Here is a 15,937-nt window from a genome sequence, read left to right as displayed (position 1 = left end):
CTACTAACTCTTCCCTAAAGCTAAATGTGTGCATGTTGAAATTCAGAAATGTACTTTGTTCAAGGAAAATTCACCAAATAGTGATTTAGGAATTGGGAATCAGGATTGGGAATTACAACACACAAGTGAATATTTTGCATTTAGATGACAGCAAACATTTGTGAATAGGCCCTAATACAGGATGAAACGTATTTGTAACGAGCTTGTATTTTAAGAGGTGAAAAGTACAGCAATCACATGTCAAAGATTTGAAAGGAGATTTAGTAAAAATCTTATAAATGTTATTAAGATGTTATTTTATGTGGTGTTTTGTTAGGCACCAAAATTTCAACTAAAGGGTCACTTTGCAACCCTAAAGTTTCAACAGTTGATACCTGAACAGCTGGGAAATATGTCATACAAAATGCTCTTAATGGATGTCAATAAATGGTGTCCAGAGTGAATTATAAAGTAAGTGGTTAAGGACTACTAAATAGCTTTTTCGAGATTGTTAAATAGTACTTAATTTCACAATACTCAGCACCACGGTAATTTAGAGAGCGGACTAAAGTACAGAAAATGTCGACTGCTAGTGTCAGATGATGCTCAAGTCATTCAGGCAGCATCCAAAGTCCTATGACGTGTTGTGCTACCTCAAATGCTTCCATTTTGTTTCTCTTCAAGACTTAACTACAGATGTAATGCCATTTACTGTCAGGCCCACAACGCTGTTCTTTGTAGTCAGGAGCAGTTTTTGTGTACACAGCAACAGTCACATTAAGGACCCAGTCAAGAATAACTGATTTGGGCGGGGTGTGCCCGGCAGCCGAGGAAAATGGCCACAAGCCAACAAGGTTCCTCCATCCCATCGGCCAGACCCGATACCATCCAGCTCATGATCCAGCATCCAAGACCTGCCACCGAGATTTGGTGGTGTAGTGACTCAGGACACCACAGAGGTAGGTTATCATAGCATCTGATGGAGCCAACTAGCAACTCCGCCTGCGGCCTATCTACATGTGGGCAACCGCGGCCTTGCCTGTCTACGCAGCCTGTCCACTGACGTTCCCTGCATGCCTATCGGCTGAACTCCACTGCATTCCGGAGAGGAGGCGCTGTGAGACCAGTGGTGCAAGGGAGCTGTTTTCTCCTCTTCAGGTCCTGACAAAAAGCACACAGGGGCATACCACTGAAGTGATCCCATGAGAACCTGGAATTTCAGCCTTTCAAAGAAGCGGCTGTATATTCTGCCCATGGAGACAGCAGTACGAGGCCTGGAGCCGGGGCGGTGACCCAGAACCCCCTGGTAAGACAAAAGGGGCCCTAGGCAATATATCCCTGAGCCTACACATCCGGCTCAGTGCCACGAGGTGGAGCACATCCACAGGGCCCTCCTGTACAACCAAAACCATTCCACCTGATCTATACAAGCCCTGCCATCCTCCAGTGCTAACTGCCCTAAATCATGCTGCTGGTGACACCTAGGGGCCTCTTCCACTGCCCACTGCTGGAACTATTCACTGAGATGCTGTTCTGGGGACCCCAGCTGCCTGAGCACCAGACAAGGGACTCAGTCCACTTTTCCGCCATCGGGGTCACTGCTGACAAGTAACTCACCTACCCTTGCAAGGGCCGTTCTCATCGCCTAACATTGTGCCAGACCCGGCCTCAAGCAGGAGCGTTCGCACTGGGTCGCGACCCGTGGCTCCACATTGACCACTGGCATCCTCTTTAGCTCCACACATCCCAACTGTCCTCCTGGTGGGGGAGGGCTCTGACGTGAACAGACCAGACAGGCCACAGGGCGACCACACTGCTGGGGTCCCCTGGCAGGCAGCAGGGATGGTGTTGGCCAGTTGTTCCCCCACCCAGCGATACTTCACTGGAATCCCTTCTGAGGACAACCATGATGGGAGGCAAGGGAGCCCGTGCTGCCTACCAGACCAAATTAGACAAATTCACACTTCCACAGGAAACTCCCGATAAGACAAGGTCAGAGGACCCTCTGCATTGTGAAGAACGTGACCTGTCAGAACATGACGCACCCAATTGGCATTCAGACTCGTTCATGACTGAGGTCCCCCTCCTAAGAGAAGACCCTACTCTGCGGCGCAGCAAGTAAAAGAACTATGTGCTGCAAAGGAGGTTCTTGGGCAAAGATAGAAGATATGGAGGGGCGCTCACAGCGCTACATTTTGTATCATGGGTGTACCTGAAAAGGCAGAGAGCCCAGCAGTAGATCTGTTAGTTAAAGACCTTATCCTGAACCAACTACAACCACATGGCCTCTCTAAATATTTTTCTGCCGAATGCGCACACAGGGTCGCAGGTGCCATGCCAAAACCAGGCGCATCTCCACTAACTATAATTGCCAGATCTTCAGCTTTCCGGATCGAGACGTCATCCTGCAAGCAGCGAGCAGTGCCCCCCTGATTCACCTGGAGGATGCCTCCATCAATTTCTTCCCTGACTTTACCTTGCACATCCAGAAGCACCACCGTCACTTCTTGGAGGTGAAACAGGCCCTCCATGACGAGGGCCTAAAACACACAATGCTTTTCCAGGCGCGGCTGTGGATGTCAGTGGAGGGAAAGATTTGGGCCCAGATTTAAGAGGGCCTAGCGCCACTTTAGCGACACCTTAACATAAAATTTTTTACGCTAAGGCGGCGCTAAAGTGGCCTTTTGACCATGCCAAATTTACAAAGTGGCGCAATGCATGCATTATGACACTTTGTAACCCTTTGCGCTACATTATGCATGTGCCATGCTTAATGTATGCAAAGGGGGTGTTCCCCGTTAGGGGGGGCCGAAGAAATGGCACAAAGAAATCTGTGAGATTTCTTTGCATCATTTTTTAGCACATTTAACGCCTGCTCAGAGCAGGCGTTAAAAGGGGGCACACCATTGTTTACAATGGCCCCTATTTACTGTTCATGGTTAGCGGCAAAATGTTGGTGCTAACCCTGAACAGTACATCAATAGCATCAAAAATGTTGACGCTATTGCCCCCTACCCTGTGCCATATCTTAGATACGGCACACACATGGTGGCGTGGGGGGGCGCTAAAGGACGCCAGGAAAGTGGCGAAGCACTGGATGTAGCACCACTTTTCTTAGATCTGCCCCTTAGGTTCTTTGCTTTGCCTGCGGGGCAAGGAATTGGCTCGAGGGATAGAGAACTGTCGGGCCCTCGAAATTCTCCATCCACCCTCACCGCTGAGGGAAGAAACTGACTAACTCTTCGTCCAACAGGCACAGCCAATTCCATGACCGGAACACGACCCACCAAACCTTTCAGATGAGAGAGCTTCCCGGCTTATAGAACCTCAAGACAACAGAGTCTCAGAAAATAATTGAACTAATATATCCTCATCATAACGGTAACATCACCCTGGTTCACAGCCCTAGAGCTGTATAGGCCACAACTGTTCTTCCATATATGTCACAGTTTCCTTTTATGGGCAACAAAAACATTTTTTCAGGATTGGGCTAATTGGGGTGGGACCACCTTGGCTGTCACCGTTACCCCTTGTTTGTTTACACACCACTTTGGGGAAATAGGCACTCTTCAATGTTGGAGGGGCGGGAAGTTCATTACCCTCTATGAAGGGCAGCAGGGAGGGTGGAATGGTTTTCATGGCAGTGTTTTAAAGTAAATGTTTTTTCAGTACTTTTAGGTTTGGAGACAGAATGGGAACTACTCCCCAGACAATGGGGCTTTGAACATGATTCCTCTCAGATAACACTTACAAACGGGTAATCGGTGGGGACAGGGACCAAGTTACTTTACACACAGGATGGGCCGCCACATATACCTAAGATAAAGTTCCTATCCTGGAACGCCAACAGCTTAGGCAATAAAATCAAACATAAATTAGTCTTGCAATACATGAAGCGCCATGCTGCTATTATTGTTCTACTCCAGGAAAACAACCTCCTGGGCAATGCATGCCACATACTCGGTAGGTGGAGCTACAAAATGATAACACACTCCTGCTCCAGGAGAGTGGGGATCCTTGTTCGTAAATCCCTCCCACTCACTATCCAACACAAGTGGACAGACGCACACACCCGCTTTGCAGCACTATCTGGTACATGGGGAGGGTCCATAATAAACATCTGCTCCATTTATGTCATTCCCCCGTCTCCAGGACCAGCTGTTTGCTGATCTTGGCAATCTCCTTCTCCAGTTGCCCACAGGCACACTTCTTGTAGGGCGTGATTTCAACCTAGTGCTTAATAAGGTGCGGGACCAGATGCCCCATTGATAGACATCACCATCCCAGCACCCACTCTCAGACTTCCTCATGGCATTTGGCTTGATAGATCTCTGGCGCACCCACCACCCCACCCAACAGCAATTTACATATTACTCGGGGCACATGGTAGCCTTTCCCAAATGTACTACTTTCTCACCCCGTGATACCCTCCCCAACCCCACTCTGAGTTTCAACACCCATCCCTGGATATCTCTGATCACTCGCCACTCTGCGCTAACTTGGGACCGAACAAGAACTCCTGTGGCCAGATAATCCGATTCAACCCCTGGTACCTTAAGCTACCCCCAATCAGAGAGGGAATCATAAAAGCAATCACTGACTATTTTTCTAAGAACGTAAACTCAGTAAAATCAAACAAAACTCTGTGGGAAGCCTACAAAGCGGTGATCAGCGGGCACTGTCTCTAATCGCCGGCCATAAAAAAGAGCCATGGGCCAAACTTGAGGATATAGAATGTGTTAGACTTGGCATCCTTGGCGTGGTCTCCCCTAACATTTTGCCTCTGTTTCCCAGGTTGTTGATGTGTGCTGGACTCTTGTTGTTTTTGTTACTCTGGGCACTTTACCACTGCTATATAGTACTAAAGTGCAAGTGCTCCTATGTAAAATGTATGTGTAACTGGATTTCCATATTTGCCATATTTGATTTACTCGTAAGTCCCTGGTACAGTGCACTAGAGGTGCCAGGGCCTGCAAATGCTACTAGTGGGCCTGCAGCACTGGTTGTGCCACCCACATTAGTAGCCCGTAAACATGGCTCAGACCTGCCAGTGCAGTGTCTGTGTGTGTAGTTTTAAACTGCCAATTCGACTTGGAAGTGTACCCACTTGCCAGGCGTAAACCTTCCCTTTCCTTACATGTAAGACACCCCTAAGGTAGGCCCTAGGTAGCCCCATGGGCAGGGTGCAGTGTATGTTTAAGGTAGGACATATACTAATGTGTTTTATAGGTCCTGATAGTGAAATACTGCCAAATTCGTTTTTCACTGTTGCAAGGCCTATCTCTCTCATTGGTTAACATAAGGGCTGCCTTTAAATATGATTACAGTGTAGATTCCCTTTGAAGGCAGATGGACATGTGGAGTTTGAGGTCTCTGAACTCACAATATAAAAATACATCTTTTAGTAAAGTTGGTTTTGAGATTGTGTGTTTGAAAATGCCACTTTTAGAAAGTAGGCATTTTCTTGCTTAAACCATTCTGGGACTGCCTGTTTGTGGATTCCCTGTCTGGGTTAGTTTGACAGTTGGGCTGTTTGCACCTCTCTCTAGACAGTGACACAAAGGGAACTGGAGTGTAGTCTGCTTATCCTGATGAACCATCTGTAGGAAGCTGGCCTGGCTTATAGTGGGTACCTTGTGGTCCTTACACCCTGTGCCAGGTCCAGTTATCCCTTACTAGAAGAATAGAGGTGTTTCTAGCAGCTTAGGCTGATAGAAGGTAGCTATGGCAAAGCAGCTTACGCTGAACTAGGAGACATGCAAAGCTCCTACTATACCACTTATATCATATAGCACAAATTCATAAGAAAACACAATACTCAGAGTTACTGAAAATAAAGGTACTTTATTTTTATGACAATATCTCAGTGAGTACCCTCAGTTAGAAGGTAAGCAATATACACAAGTTATATGTACACAAATCCAAAACAGGTAAGTAACAGTAAGAAAAGTAGTGCAAACAATGTAGAATCACAATAGGATGCAATAGGTGAACATAGGTCTAGGGGCAACACAAACCATATACTCCAAAAGTGGAATGCGAATCACAAATGGACCCCAGACCTATGGGAGCTTGTAGAGGGTCGCTGGGACTGTAAGAAAACAGTCAGGGTGTCCAAGATACCCCACCCCAAGACCCTGAAAAGTAGGAGTAAAGTTATCCTACTACCCCAGAAAGACACAATAGTTGTGATAGGGGGATTCTGCAAGAACCACAAGCACCAGCAAAACACTGAAGATGGATTCTTGGATGTGAGGACCTGCAAGGCACGGGGACCAAGCCCAAGAGTCGCAATAGTGTCCAGGGGCGGCAGGAGCCCAGGAAACCCCGGATGAAGGTGCAAAAGGGCTGCCTCTGGGTGGAAGAAGCCAAAGATTCTGCAACAACAAAAAGGGCTAGGAACTTCTCCTTTGGACGGAAGATGTCCCACAGCGTGCTGGATGTTGCAGAAGTGTTTCAATGCAGAAATACCGCAAACAAGCCTTGCTAGCTGCAAGGGTCACAGTAGAGGTTTTTGGGTGCTGCTGGGGACCAGGAAGGACCAGGATGTCGCCCCTTGGAAGAGGAGACAGAGGGGGTGCTCAGCAACTCAAAGAGTCCCAGCAGAAGCAGGCAACACTTGCAGAAGTACTGGAGCAGGCACTTAGAAGTTTGGTGTAACCGGAGTCACAAAAGGAGGGTCCCACGATGTCGGAGTCCAACTCAGAGGGTTGAGCACTGCAGGACGGAGTGCTGGGGACCCAGGCTAGGCTGTGCACAAAAGAAATCCTGGAAGAGTGCACAGGAGCCGGGGCAGCTGCAAATCATGCAGTACACAGTTTTGTAGTCTAGCGTGGGGAGGCAAGGACTTACCTCCACCAAACTTGGACTGAAGGATCACTGGACTGTGGGAGTCACTTGGATAGAGTTCCTGTGTTCCAGGCACCATGCTCGTCAGGATGAGAGGGGATCCAGAGGTCCGGTGATGCAGTCTTTTGGTGCCTGCGTTAGCAGGGGGAAGATTCCGTCGACCCACAGGAGATTTCTTCTTGGCTTCCAGTGCAGGGTGAAGGCAGGTGACCCCCAGAACATGCACCACCAGGAAACAGTTGAGAAAGCCGGCAGGATGAGGCGCCACAATGTTGCTGGTAGTCATCTTGCTACTTTGTTGCGGTTTTGCAGGGGTCCTGGAGCAGTCAGCAGTCGATCCTTGGTAGAAGTTGAAGAGGGAGATGCAGAGGAACTCTGGTGAGCTCTTGTATTCGTTATCTGAAGAATTCCCCAGAGGAGAGACCCTAAATAGCCAGAAAAGGAGGTTTGGCTACCAAGAAAGGAGGATTGGCTACCAATAGAGTTAAGAGCCTATCAGAGGGGGGTCTCTGACGTCAACTGCTGGCACTGGCCACTCAGAGCAGTCCAGTGTGCCCCCAACACCTCTGTTTCCAAGATGGCAGAGGTCTGGGACACACTGGAGGAGCTCTGGGCACCTCCCCTGGGAGGTACTGGTCAGGGGAGTGGTCACTCCCCTTTCCTTTGACAAGTTTCATGCCAGAGCAGGGCTGGGGGAGCCCTGAACCGGTGTAGACTGGCTTATGCAGAGATGGGCACCATCTGTGCCCCTCTAAGCATTTCCAGAGGCTGGGGGAGGCTCCTCCTCCCCAGCCCTGCTCACCTATTTCCAAAGGGAGAGGGTGTAACACCCTCTCTCAGAGGAAATCCTTTGTTCTGCCTTCCTGGGCCAGGGCTGCCTAGACCCCAGGAGGGCAGAATCCTGTCTGAGGGGTTGGCAGCAGCAGCAGCTGCAGTGGAAACCCCGGAAAGGCAGAGGAGTTCCCTGTAGAAGCTGGGGAGGGTTATTACAAAGTCCTGCCACCTAGCAGGGCACCTATTGACACTGGTAGTGTTAGAGGGTCCCACATCAGTAGGGCATCTTTTACCCCTAGAGGCCAGGTTACTAGGGTCCAGACAGTTAGGGACAGGTCTCCCTATGAAACTTCCCACATTTCCTCTGTGTCTAAACATTCCCAAGCCACCCACCCTGAGGATAACTTAATGGAAAGGGAACTCAAAAAGCTAAGGGTAGAAGAGACCAGACTGAAGCTTAAACAAGAAGAAGAGGACTAGGAACTTCCCCTTTGGAGGATGGATGTCCCACGTCGTGAAGAAGCTTGCAGAGGTGTTCCCACGCAGAAAGACCGCAAACAAACCTTGCTAGCTGCAAGGGTCGCGGTTAGGGTTTTTGGATGCTGCTGTGGCCCAGGAGGGACCAGGATGTTGCCACTTGGATGAGGAGACAGAGGGGGCGCCCAGAAACATAGGGAGCCCTCACAGAAGCAGGCAGCACCCGCAGGAGTACCTGAACAGGCTCTTAGAAGAAAAGTGAACCAGAGTCCATGGGGGTAACATGCCAGGCAAGATGGTACTTTCCTACACAACCCCCCCCAAACAAAGGACAATAAGACTAGCCATGACCTGATGAGTCTTAATTGTCTAAGTGGAAATATCTGGAGAGTCCATCTGCATTGGAGTGGGTACTCCCAGGTCTATGTTCCACTGTATAGTATATTCCCTGTAGACATATGGACCACCTCAACAATTTAGGGTTTTCACCTTTCATTTGTTTTAGCCAAAGTAGAGGTTTGTGGTCTGTCTGAACAATAAAGTGAGTACCAAACAGGTATGGCCTCAACGTTTTCAGTGCCCAGAACCACAGCAAAGGCCTCCCTCTCAATGGCAAACCAACTCTTTTCTCTAGGCAGTCAACCTTCTGCTGATAAAAGCAACTGGTTGATCCTGGCCCTCAGAATTCAGTTGTGATAAGACTGCCCCTACCCCTACCCCTAATTCAGATGTATCAGTTTGAACAATGCATTTCTTGGAGTAACATGGGATTTTTAGGACAGGTGCAGAGCGCATGGCCTGTTTGAGCTCCTCAAAAGCTTTCTGACAGCTAGCTGTCCACCATACCTTTTTAGGCATCTTCTTACTTGTGAGATCATTAAGAGGGGCTGCTATGGAGCCATAGTTTTTATTGAATCTCCTGTAATACCCAGTAAGGCCTAAGAAGGCTCTCACCTGGGTCTGAGTTGTAGGGGTGAACCCAATCCATGATTGTCTGGATTTTCCCCATAAGTGGTGCAATCCGTTCTCCACCTACCAGGTGTCCCAGATAAACCACCTTTCCCTGCCCTATCTGGCACTTTGATGCCTTGATAGTGAGGCCTGCCTTTTGCTGGGCCTCCAAAACTTTCCAAAGGTGGACCAGGTGCTCATCCCAGGTGGAGCTAAAGACAGCTATATCATCTAGATATGCTGCACTAAAAGCCTCCAACCCTTGCAGGACTGTGTTCACCAACCTTTGAAAAGTGGTAGGTGCATTTTTCAAGCCAAATGGCATCACTGTAAATTGGTAGTGCCCTCCTATAGTTGAAAATGCAGTTTTAGGTTTAACATCCTCAGCCAATTTGATCTGCCAATACCCTGCAGTCAAATCAAAGGTGCTTAAATACTTGGCAAATGCCAGTGTATCTATGAGCTCATCTGCCCTGGGTGTAGGGTGAGCATCATTTTTTGTTACCTGAATGAGACCTCTGTAGTCTACACAAAAACTGATCTCCCTTTTTCCATCTTTTGAGTGAGGCTTTGGTACAAGCACCACAGGACTCGCCCATCGGCTTTCAGAAGGTTCAACTACTCCTAGATCAAGCATTTTCTGAACCTCTTGTTTTATGCAGTCCCTGACATGGTCAGGCTGCCTATAGATTTTACTTTTGACAGGCAAGCTGTCTCCAGTATCAATTGCGTGTTCACACCAAGATGTGGTGCCTGGCACAGTTGAAAAGAGGTCAGAAAATTGTCCAAAGAGATTTATGCAGTTGTCTTTCTGTTCTGCAGTCAGACAATCTGCTAAAACTACTCCCTCCACTAAAGCATCCTCTTCAGTGGAGGAGAAGAGATCAAGGAGAGGGTCATTCTCTTCTTCCTGTCCTTCATCTGTTGCCATGAGCAGGGTGAGATCAGCCCTGTCATAGTAGGGTTTTAGGCGGTTGACATGAATCACCCTAAGGGGACTCCTGGCAGTGCCCAGGTCTACCAGATAGGTAACCTCACCCTTTTTCTCAACAATTAGATGGGGTCCACTCCATTTGTCCTGGAGTGCTCTTGGGGCCACAGGCTCCAATACCCACACCTTCTGTCCTGGTTGGTACTGAATCAGAACAGCCTTCTGGTCATGCCATTGCTTCTGGAGCTCTTGGCTTGCCTGAAGGTTTTTACTGGCCTTTTTCATGTACTCGGCCATTCTGGATCTTAGGCCAAGTACATAGTCCACTATGTCCTGTTTGGGAGCTTTTAAAGGTTGTTCCCAACCCTCCTTCACAAGTGTTAGTGGACCTCTTACAGGGTGTCCAAATAGGTGTTCAAAGGGGCTGAAGCCCACTCCTTTCTGGGGTACCTTCCTGTAAGCAAAAAGGAGGCAAGGTAACAGGACATCCCATCTCCTCCTGAGTTTTTCAGGGAGTCCTATTATCATACCTTTGAGAGTTTTATTAAACCTCTCTACCAGTCCATTAGTCTGTGGATGATAAGGAGTGGTGAATTTGTAAGTTACACCACATTCCTTCCACATAGCTTTCAAGTATGCAGACATAAAGTTGCTACCCCTGTCTGATACAATCTCTTTTGGGAAACCCACCCTGGAAAAGATTCCCAGGAGGGCTTTTGCCACTGCAGGTGCTGTAGTGGTCCTTAGAGGAATTGCTTCAGGATATCTTGTGGCATGGTCCACAACCACCAAGATAAACCTATTGCCTGAAGCAGTAGGAAGGTCAAGGGGGCCAACTATGTCAATCCCTACCCTTTCAAAGGGGACCCCAACCACAGGTAGTGGAATAAGGGGAGCTCTTGGTGTGCCACCAGTCTTGCCACTGGCTTGGCAGGTCACACAAGACTTACAAACATATTTAGTGTCCTCTGTCATCCTAGGCCAGTGAAACAGGGGGGCAAGCCTTTCCCATGTTTTGATCTGGCCCAAATGCCCAGCCAAAGGAATGTCATGTTCCAGAGTTAGGAGGAACTCTCTGTACTGCAGGTGAATGGCCAATCTTCTGGCTGCTCCAGGTTTTGGGTCCCTTGCCTCTGTGTACAAGAGGTTGTCCTCCCAGTAAACTCTATGTGAGTCACTGACATCTCCATTTTGCTGCTTGACAGCTTGCTGTCTGAGACCCTCTAATGTGGGACAGGTTTGCTGTGCCACACTCAGCTCTTCCCTGACAGGCCCCCCACCACCCAAAAGCTCAGCAGTGTCTGCTGCCAGCTCATCTGGTGAAGGTTCTGCACAGGGAGGAAATTCTTCTTCCTCAGAAGGAGAATCATCTGTAGAGGGAGCGATAGTGGGTAGGGATTTACCCTTGCTACCCCTGGCTTTAGGGAGCACTTGGTCCATTGTTCCAGGATCCAAGTTACCCTGTCCTTTTTGCTTTTTGGCCTGAGCCCTTGTCAAAGCAAAAATATGCCCAGGAATGCCCAGCATTGCTGCATGAGCCTCCAACTCCACTTCTGCCCAAGCTGATGTCTCTTAATCAGTTCCTAGTAGACAGTCTACAGGTAAATCTGAAGCAACCACAACTTTCTTTGGACCAGTAACCCCCCCAGTTGAGATTCACAACAGCCATGGGGTGGCTAAGAGTGTTGTTATTAGCGTCTGTCACTTGGTACTGCTGACCAAGTAGGTGTGGTTCATGGTGCACCAGTTTCTCTATCACCATGGTAACACTGGCACCTGTGTCCCTGTAGGCCTGAACCTCAACACCATTTATTAGGGGAAGTTGCTTGTACTTATCCATATTAAGGGGACAAGCAACCAAGGTGGCCAAATCAATGGCACCTTCAGAGACTAACACAGCCTCTTCGGTCTCCCTAACAAGACGAACCACAGCTACATTACCAATAGTGAGCCCAGCTACTCCCTTGGATTGGCTATTTGTAGGTTTGCTCCCACCACCACTGCTATTACTAGGGGCACTAGATTTTGCAGCAGGGTTTGTGTTAGTGGGAGGTTTGGTGTTTTTCTTTGGACAACTGGCATCAGTTGTCCAATGGCCTTTGACTTTACACAAATAACACCAAGGCTTTTTAGGTTGATTATTGGAAAAGGATTTGGACCCACCACCCCACCAGACGATTTGTGTGGGCCTGATGAAGACCCAGTTTTACTTTTGTCTCCACCCTTGTCAGAAGACTTACCATTCTTCTTCTTGCCATCCTTGTCACCCCCTGAATGAACCTTTCTGTTCACTCTTGTTCTGACCCATTTGTCTGCCTTCTTTCCCAATTCTTGGGGAGAGGTCAAATCTGAGTCCCCTAGATATTGGTGTAACAAGTCAGACATACAGATATTCAGAATATGCTCTCTCAGAATAAGATTATACAGGCTTTCATAGTCAGATACTTTACTGCCATGTAACCACCCCTCCAAGGCCTTCACTGAACAGTCTACAAAGTCTGTCCAGTCTTGTGAGGACTCTTTTCTGGTGTCTCTGAACTTAATCCTGTATTGTTCAGTGGTTAAGCCAAATCCATCCAAGAGTGCATCCTTCAAAACTGCAAAATTGTTAGCATCACTTTCTCTAACAGTAAGGAGCCTATCCCTAACCTTTCCAGTGAACGATAGCCACAATATAGCAGCCCACTGCCTTTGAGGGACCCCCCTGTACCATACAGGCCCTCTCAAGTGCAGAAAGCTACTTGTTGATGTCATCCCCCTCCTTGTAAGGGGGGACTATCTTGTGCAGATTCCTGGAATCATGCTCTCTAACAGGATTACTATCAGGAATACTGTTGCTGCCACCATGGGGTCCAAACCCCAACCTCTGTCTCTCCTTCTCAATGTCTAGGGATTCCCTATCTAAGGCCAGCTGTTGCTGTTTAATCTTCAGTCTGGTCTCTTCAACCATCAACTTTTTGAATTCCCTTTCTAACAAGTTATCCTCAGGGTGGGTGGGTTGAGAATGCTTGGACACAGAAGACAAGTTTGAAACAACAGAGGGGGATCTGTACCTAACTGACTGGACCCTAGCAACTTGGCCTCTAGGAATAAAGACTTACCTACTGTGATGGGAACCTCCATTACTACCAACATTACTGGGTGTCCTGCTAGGCGGCAGATCCTGTTCAGAACCCCTCTACCTCCCTCAAGGAGATCCCCTGAGTCAGATTGGGAACCTTCTATTAACCTCTCATTTGATGTGCCTGCTTGGGACTCATCATTTACAATAAGCATTTTAAATAGAAATTCGTTGGTAGTGTTCTTTCCTATCACTAAACCTCTTTCTATGCAGAGACTCCTTAGGCTCTTGTAATTCAAATTGTCATAGGTTGTATTGACCATTTTAAGAGCTGACTCTACTACAGACATGATAGTAAAAGGTTTAGAGACAGTGAGAAGGAAGAAGAAGTTTCTGAACTTTTTAAAGAACAGAGAAAAAAAAATCTAACTTTTATAAAACTTTTATAAGTTTTAGAAATCTTTTCAGAACTTTGTAAAACGTTTAAGAGGAGAAAAGCAAAACTTTTTGGTTAGTTGTACATACACTGAACTGTTTTGTATATTATTCTCTTATGAAAAGTACACAATGACAAAGTGGTAAGTAGTTACAAGTACTTATCTTACCGCTGCACAACCAATGTAGGAGGCTGGCCTGGCTTGTAGTGGGTACCAGAGGTACTTACACCTTGTGCCAGGTCCAGTTATCCTTTATTAGTGTAGAAGAGGTGTTTCTAGCAGCTTAGGCTGATAGAAGGTAGCTATGGCAAAGCAGCTTAGGCTGAACTAGGAGACATGTAAAGCTCCTACTATACCACTGGTGTCATATGCACAATAGCATAAGAAAACACAATACACAGAGTTACTAAAAATAAAGGTACTTTATTTTTATGACAATATGCCAAAAGTATCTCAGTGAGTACCCTCAGTATGAGGATAAGTTATATACACAAGATATATGTACACAAACCAAACTTAGGTAAGTAATAGCAAGAAAAGTAATGCAAATAGTGTAGAATTACAATAGATTGCAATAGTAGCACATAGGTATAGGGGCAACACAAACCATATACTCCAAAAGTGGAATGCGAACCATGAATGGACCCCAAACCTATGTGAGCTTGTAGAGGGTCACTGGGACTGTAAGAAAACAGTGAGGGTTAGCAAAATAGCCCACCCCAAGACCCTGAAAGGTAGGTGTAAAGTGCACCTACTACCCCCAGAGAGCACAGAAGTCGTGATAGGGGGATTCTGCAGGAAGAACAAACACCAGCAATGTAACAACAGTGGATTTCCGGACCTGAGTACCTGTAAGACAAGGGGACCAAGTCCAATAGTCGCAACAGTGTCGGGAGTGGGCAGGAGCCCAGGAAATGTCAGCTGAGGGTGCAACGAAGCTGCCACTGGATGGAAGAAGCTTGGAGTTCTGCAAGAAAGAAGAGAGCTAGGGACTTCTCCTTTGGAAGACGGATGTCCCACGTCGTGATGAAGCTTGCAGAGGTGTTCCCACGCAGAAAGACCGCAAACAAGCCTTGCTAGCTGCACGGGTCGTGGTAGAGGTTTTTGGGTGCTGCTGTGGCCCAGGAGGGACCAGGATGTCGCCACTTGGAGGAGGAGACAAAGGGGGCACCCAGCAACTCATGGAGCCCTCACAGAAGCAGGCAGCACATGCAAAAGTACCTGAACAGGCACTTGGAAGGAAAGTGAACCGGAGTCCATGCAAAGTCACAAAAGGGAGTCCCGTGACGCCGGAGGACAACTCAGAAGGTTGTGCACTGCAGGAAGGAGTGTCTGGGACCCAGGCTTGCTTGTCACTTAAACAGAGTTGATGAGTTCCAGGGACCACGCTCGTCAGGATGAGAGGGGTCCCAGAGGACCAGTGTTGCAGTCTTTTGGTGCCTGCGTTAGCAGGGGGAGGATTCCGTTGACCCATGGGAGATTTCTTCAGAGCTTCTGGTGCAGGGCGAAGGCAGCCTACCCCCAGAGCATGCACCACCTGGAAACAGTCACGAAAGCCGGCAGGATGAGGCGATACAAGGTTGCTAGTAGTCGTCTTGCTACTTTGTTGCAGTTTTGCAGGCGTCCTGAGCAGTCAGCGGTGGATCCTTTGGTAGAAGATGAAGAGGGAGATGCAGAGGAACTCTGGTGAGGTCTTGCATTTGTTACCTGAAGAATTCCCCAAAGCAGAGACCCTAAATAGCCAGAAAAGGAGGTTTGGCTACCAGGTTAGGAGGATTGGCTGCCAAGAGAGGTAAGAGCCTATCAGATGGAGCCTCTGACGTCACCTGATGGCACTGGCCACTCAGAGCAGTCCAGTGTGCACCCAACACCTCTGTTTCCAAGATGGCAGAGGTCTGGTGCACACTGGAGGAGCTCTGGGCACCTCCCCTGGGAGGTGCAGGTCAGAGGAGTGGTCACTCCCCTTTCCTTTGTCCAGCTCGCGCCAGGAGGGCAGAAACCTGTCTGAGGGGTTGGCAGCAGCAGCAGCTGCAGTGGAGACCCCGGAAAGGCAGTTTGGCAGTATCCGGGTGCAGTGCTAGAGACCCGAGGGATCATGGAATTGTCCCCCCAATACCAGAATGGTATTGGGGTGACAATTCCATGATCTTAGACATGTTAACTGGTCATGTTCGGAGTTACCATTGTGACGCTACACATAGGTAGTGACCTATGTGTAGTGCACACGTGTAATGGTGTCCCCGCACTCACAAAGCCTGGGGAATTTGCCCTGAATGATGTGGGGGTACCTTGGCCAGTGCCAGGGTGCCCACACACTAAGTAACTTTTCACCCAACCTTCACCAGGTGAAGGTTAGACATATAGGTGACTTATAAGTTAATTAAGTGCAGTGGTAAATGGCTGTGAAATAACGTGGAGGTTATTTCACGCAGGCTGCAGTGGCAGGCTTGTGTAAGAATTGTCAGAGCTCGCTATGGG

At 48.1% G+C, this 15,937-nt stretch overlaps 1 protein-coding gene across 1 annotated transcript in view; it reads right to left on the bottom strand.

Annotated features, from left to right (window-relative positions):
* Window positions 1–15,937, bottom strand: part of SLC6A19 (solute carrier family 6 member 19) — a 1,531,867-nt gene that overhangs the window by 671,882 nt on the left and 844,048 nt on the right. The window lies entirely within an intron of this gene.

Source organism: Pleurodeles waltl, chromosome 2_2 (genome assembly GCF_031143425.1).
Source record: "Pleurodeles waltl isolate 20211129_DDA chromosome 2_2, aPleWal1.hap1.20221129, whole genome shotgun sequence".
Lineage (NCBI taxonomy): Eukaryota > Metazoa > Chordata > Amphibia > Caudata > Salamandridae > Pleurodeles > Pleurodeles waltl.
Note: the sequence above shows the minus strand (reverse complement) of the source record. Positions and strands in the feature narration are given on the sequence as shown.